This window comes from Myotis brandtii, unplaced genomic scaffold, assembly GCF_000412655.1.
Source record: "Myotis brandtii unplaced genomic scaffold, ASM41265v1 scaffold398, whole genome shotgun sequence".
NCBI lineage: Eukaryota > Metazoa > Chordata > Mammalia > Chiroptera > Vespertilionidae > Myotis > Myotis brandtii.
Window position 1 is genome coordinate 332,575 of NW_005365280.1, and position 5,900 is coordinate 338,474.

Consider the following 5,900-nt stretch of genomic DNA (forward strand, 5'->3'; position numbering starts at 1 on the left):
ATTGTCCCTCAGCCCAGCCTGCACCCTCTCTAATCTGGGACCCCTCGGGGGATGTCCAACTGCCGGTTTAGGCCCGATCCCTGTGGGACATCCCTCTCACAATCCGGGACTGCTGGCTCTCAACCACTTGCCTGCCTGATTGCTCCTAACCGCTTCTGCCTGCCAGCCTGATCACCCCTAACCACTCCCCTGCCAGGCTGATCGATGCCTAACTGCTCCCCTGCTGGCCCGATCGCTCCCAACTGCCCTCTCCTGCTGGCATGGTCCCCCACAACTGCCCTCCCCTGCTGGCCTGATCGCCCACCACTGCCCTCCCTTGGCAGCCATCTTGTGCGAGGGCATGATGGTCAATTTGCGTATTACCTCTTTATTATATAGGATGCTGCATCCCAATTTAATACTTGAAATCTATCTGAGATTAACACTGGTTTCCTAGCAGGTTTCCTGTTCACCCCCAGCCCTTTACAGGCACTCAGACAGACCCACTTCTGCATTAAGCAGTTCCTGGCTGGTGGGAGAAGGGTGCTGTCTGAAGGAGGCGGGTATTCCTGCAGCAGCATGAGGTGATTAGCAAGCTCCCCACCACACACACCTCTGCTTCTGCCTGCAGTTGCCCCCAAACTCTGTTATCATTGCAGTTGAAGTTTTTACTGCCCTTGTGACATTTCTCTACTCTTCAACCTTAGCAGCAGACAATGTTAGGGCATTGGCAAGCTGGGGAGATGGAACCATGAGCCCCTGCAGTGAAAACACAGACTAAAAAAAATAAAATCATCCCACCAGCAAAAAGAAGCTAGAAGACTATAAAGAGTCTGACTCAGCCGGGTATCAGGTAAGAGATGCCTCCTGGGTCTGGAGTTCATATTTAAACCACCTCTGTGGTCCAGAAAAGTACAGCCTGTTAAGTCATCCCAGGCATGATGGGGCCTGGCAGATGAGAATACACGTTATTTCTGGATGGACATACACGTAACCTTGCATCTCAATGGCATAGAAAAACAAAAGTCCATTCTAATCCAATGCCAAACTTACAGCACACACATGGAAATAAGTCAGAAACAAGCTCAGTATTAACACTTTCCCAATAATTTTAAATGACTAAGCATTTTTAATCAAATAAAAGATATTAAAAAAATGAACAAGGTATAAAAATTAGAGCGTAGGCACTTGAGAAAGAGCCAAATAACTTCCAGATAGGAAAAATCTAATTGAAATTTAAAACTCTGGGCACAAGTTAACATTGAAGATTATTAATCAGAGCCAAAAAGAAAATTACTAAACTAGGAGACTGAATGAATTCCCCATTACACACAAAGGAAAAGATGGGAACTAAGAAAGAGCTTAAAAGTGATGGAAAACGGAAAAGTTTACACAGTTCTAATGAGAGAATGTGGGGAGCAGCCATATTCAAAGGCTGTTTCCCAGACTTGCTGAAAGATCTGAGGTCCCAGATTTAGGAACCAAAATATATTACCAGCAACACAGATAAAAGAAAACCTGACCCTACATCAACTGTAGTGAAAACGACAGAACAAAAGAGGACGGGCAGAGGAGGAAAGACGATAAATAGACTGACAGCCTCTCAACAATAAAAAGCAGAAGATGGAAGGATAAAATGAGAGGTAAGATAAATGTCACTTCTATATCATTAAAGAGCACTTAAGATCAAGTATAAGATGACAAGCACTGTCAGACAGAAACACTGGCCATGAGCCTGCTCTCAGAAAGATGGTGACGAATCCCAGAAGGAAGGTCTGAGATGCAAGAAATGTTAAACAGTGAAAAGTCTCATAAGTTTGTGAGTTAATACAAAACATTGAATAAACTCATATTAGTGTCCAATTTGGGGGATTTACTCTGGCAGAATTAAAGGACTGCGCAATTTTGATAGGAGGGGAAGGCTGTGATGAGAGTTGAAGCAGTGTAAGACCCTTGTTTTATTTGGTAGGAAGGGGAGAATCTGATTGTCTTTAGTCACCACAAAATCAAAGTTCAGCACTAAAAGGAAGAGTAAATAGTATGTAAATTCTACTTTTAGCTAGGGGGAAAGCTTATTATAGTTTAGATGATCCCCCTGAAGTGGCACTATCCAAAGCAACATAGTCAGAAGTCCGCCTTCTCTGCATCAGACCTGATCAGGGCATGGACCTTGCCATAGAGCTGCTTCACATCCACAGCCCGATGGATCCAAGGGACACGGGTGCAGTGTTATCTTGGAGCTTCTTCAAGGCTGACTGGTCAGGGGGAACTTGATGACACAGTCGTCAGACTTGTTCTTGGGGGCCTTCTGTGGGTGTTGGGCTGCTAGAAAATGAGTGACATGCAAGTTTTGTTGTGGGCTATGGAGGCCATCAGCATGGCATTCTGGCTTTTGGCCTTGCTTTGACTTCAGTTTTGAAAGTGGCAGAGGCTCCCTTCTTTTCTGTCTGTGCTCACCTCTTAAGGGCAAGAGTATACTTTTAAAACAAAGGAGAGGGAAAAAAGTGGACTAAAAATCATAGGAAAATAGAAAGCGCCACATAAGGTGGTAATGAAGTCAGGTATGTCAGTAATCACAATAAATGTAAATGAACCAAATTTGCCAGTTAACAGATTAAAAAACTGAATTGCTAGTAAATAAAATCTAGCTATATTCTGTTTATAGGAGACATTCCTAAAACACAGACACATGAACAGTAACATTTTTTTTAAGTGGAAAGTGGGCAAACAACTTTAAGAAGAATGCTGGTATAGCTATATTAATATCAAACAAAATAGATATAAGAGGAAACAAAAGCAATATTGGGCTAAAGAGTTATACTCAAAGATTTTTTAAAGGTTTACTTCTCCAGGTAGATATTTAAAAATTTCTGTGTGACTATAAAAATGGCTAGAATGACAAAGTGTAACATCAATAGTCATGGGGTGCGGTATAGGAGGGTTAAATATACCTCTTTGAAAATTGATAATTAAGCAACCCACTTGATGAAATGGAACCCATAAAGAAACCATGTCTATCATTTAGAATTTTGTTCTCAAGTGCACATGGAACATGTAGAAAAGTTCTCTGTAATGGGCCATAAAGTAAGTCATGAATAAAACATGTATATATCAAAAACCCATTCTCTAGCCACAATTGAAATTTAATTAGAAATCAGTTATAAAAAGTAACTAGGAAAACCACACATTACTTTAAAACAAACTTCTAAACAGTCCATAAGTCAAATAAGAAACCTTAAAGGAAAATTATAAATACCCAGAAACCATTACTTATCAAAACTTGTAGAATAATGTTAAAGTGATACCCAAAAATTCATAGCTTTGAATATCTTATTAAGAGAAGTCTAAAAATTGAGTCTAAACATTCAACTTAAATTAGACCAAACAAAATTAAATTAGAAAATCCCAGAAATGAAAGACACAGTAGAAAGGAAGAAGAATAAAACAAAAAGTTGACTCTTAATTGAAAACACTTAAAAATGAATAACTTAAGATTCATAAAAAAGCACTAAAAGTCCCAAATTAACAATTTGAGGAATGCAAAAGCAAACCTAACCCCAAATATGGCAAAGGCTAAAAAAAGAACTCTGGACGTTATGCTAGTATATTTGAAAACTAAAGACAAGCTGGGCAAAATCCATGGAAAATTTGCTAAAATTAACAAGATATAGGAAGTCACTATAATTGTCAGAGAAAATGAACAGGTAGTTCTTCTCACAGAGAAGTCACTGGTCCCAGACAGGGTCAGAGGCAATTCTCTCCACCACTTAGGAAATAAATGATGAGATCACCGTGTGCACCACAGAAAATCCCAATCCTACTTAGCCACCAGTTCTCACTCAGTCTAGAAACAACGCAATTCCAATCAAACTCTGGACAGGGTTTTCATAGAACTTAGAAATCTGACTTTAAAATTCAGAGGGACAAATTCATACAAAAATAGCAAAGGCAACTCTGAAGAAAAAAGAATGTTATAAAGTGTGTGTAGGGGCAAGCAGGAATCGCTCTACCACATATATCAAGACTTACTATAAAACAGGGTCCTGCACCTAGCACTACTGACACTTTGGACCAGATAATTGTCTGTTGTGGGGCTGCCCTGTATCTTGGATGTTTTAGCAGCATCCCTGGCCTCTACCTACTAGATGCTAATAGCATATGCCTACCCCAATCACAGCAAGCAAAGCTTTTGCCAGACATTGCCAAATGACCTCCATGGAACAAAACTGCTCTCAGTTGAGAACCACTGCTTAAATAATTATTATTAAGATAGTATGGTTTTGGCATGAGGCTAACAAATAGAAGAACAGAAAAGAGAGCCTAGGAAAGACTCACATTGCATAGAAATTGACAATGTGAAGCAGTGGAGAAAATGCTGGTGCTCAAGTAGTTACTGCTTTGGAAAAAAATTAAAATTGGACCTGTAGCTCATGACATAAACAAAAATCAAGTGCCAAATATAAAATGGAAATTTAAAAACTTAGTAGGATGTTCTTATAACTTGGAGTTATATCAAATATATACTTATATCCTTCTAACAAACCATTTTATATATCTGGACTAGTTCTTAACATTTTTTAAATATCTGAAGCAAATATGGTAAAATGTTAACATGCTAAATCTGGAAACAGGTATGTTACATTATTTTCTGTTCTTTTTTGAATATTTAAAATTCCTAGTTAAAATGAAAACCAGCCCTGGTCGGTAGCTCAGTGGTTAGAGCATTGGCCTGGAAACCCAAGGGTTGCATGTTCGATCCCTGGCCCTGGTTGAGGCCTGTGCGGCAGGCAACCAATCAATGTTTCTCTCTCTCTCCCCCCTTCTCTCCCCACCAACTCTTCCCTCCCTCCCATTCTCTAAAAATCAATGGAAAAAATATCCTCAGGTAAGGATTAAAAAAGAAAACCAATAATGGATCACAGTAAGTTTCAAAGTTCTAAAAAAACCATCATAATGAGATAATCATACAAAATTAAAATCATAAACTGGCAGTTGTGTTTGAGATATTTTTGCATTATGGATCTTACCTTGGGGGACACTGTGAATTTCAGGATAGGTATATATCTATTCTATCTTTTCTAATTGTTAATTTTACCGCCAGCTCCAACATCACCTCTTCTTTCCCCAGCACTGGGTCCACTCTGGAACACCTGAGGGCTGAGTCAGTGTCTAAGGGTACACGGGACACCCCTGGCTCCAGAGGTTGGACTCTGCTGCATTGCCAGCTCAGCAGAGATGCACAGGATCCTGAGGACTAATTGTGGAGATACACGGGTACAGAATAGGGCATCTCCATGGTGATCTTTTTATCACTAACTGCACTGTCAATATCGTGGCACTCGGCAATAAAATGAAAGAAATAAATGCTTTCCCAAGAAAACGGGAGTCAAGTCAGGTGGAAGACAAAACCTGGATCAGGGTCTTACAAAGGACCTAATTTTGTTCTACTGGTACATTGATCTGCTGGGCATGTGCAGGTCCCAGGTCCCCTCTGCTTCTCAGCATGCTGGCACGGCCTTCACTCCCCTTAAAGCGCACGAGATTCCCTGCTCTGTAGGTCCTCCAGTCTCACCACCCACCAAGTGCTCACAGATATCCCTTCACCCTTTACTCTGATCATTTTCTGGATAAAACTTCCCATGCCTTTGTCCTAATTAAAAAATGATGCTTTGGAAAGTGAGATTCAGACTTGCTACTGATTTAGTGGAATGAGTCCAAAATATCATGTGATTAAAAAAACCCCTATCCTATCTAATAATAGACAAACATGGTAATTGACCATACCTTCACTATGCCTCCCTTTGGCTAATCAGCGCAACATGCAAATTAACTGCCAACAAAGAGGGTGGCTAATTTGCATACTGCAGGCAGGGCGGGACAGCCCCATCCCGCCTGCCCTGCCGCCATCCGGGCCTGCTATC

The 5,900-nt window shown here is 40.6% G+C and overlaps 1 protein-coding gene across 1 annotated transcript in view; it reads right to left on the reverse strand.

Annotated features, from left to right (window-relative positions):
* The window catches only part of DTNBP1 (dystrobrevin binding protein 1), a 129,568-nt gene that overhangs the window by 2,276 nt on the left and 121,392 nt on the right, over positions 1 to 5,900 (reverse strand). The window lies entirely within an intron of this gene.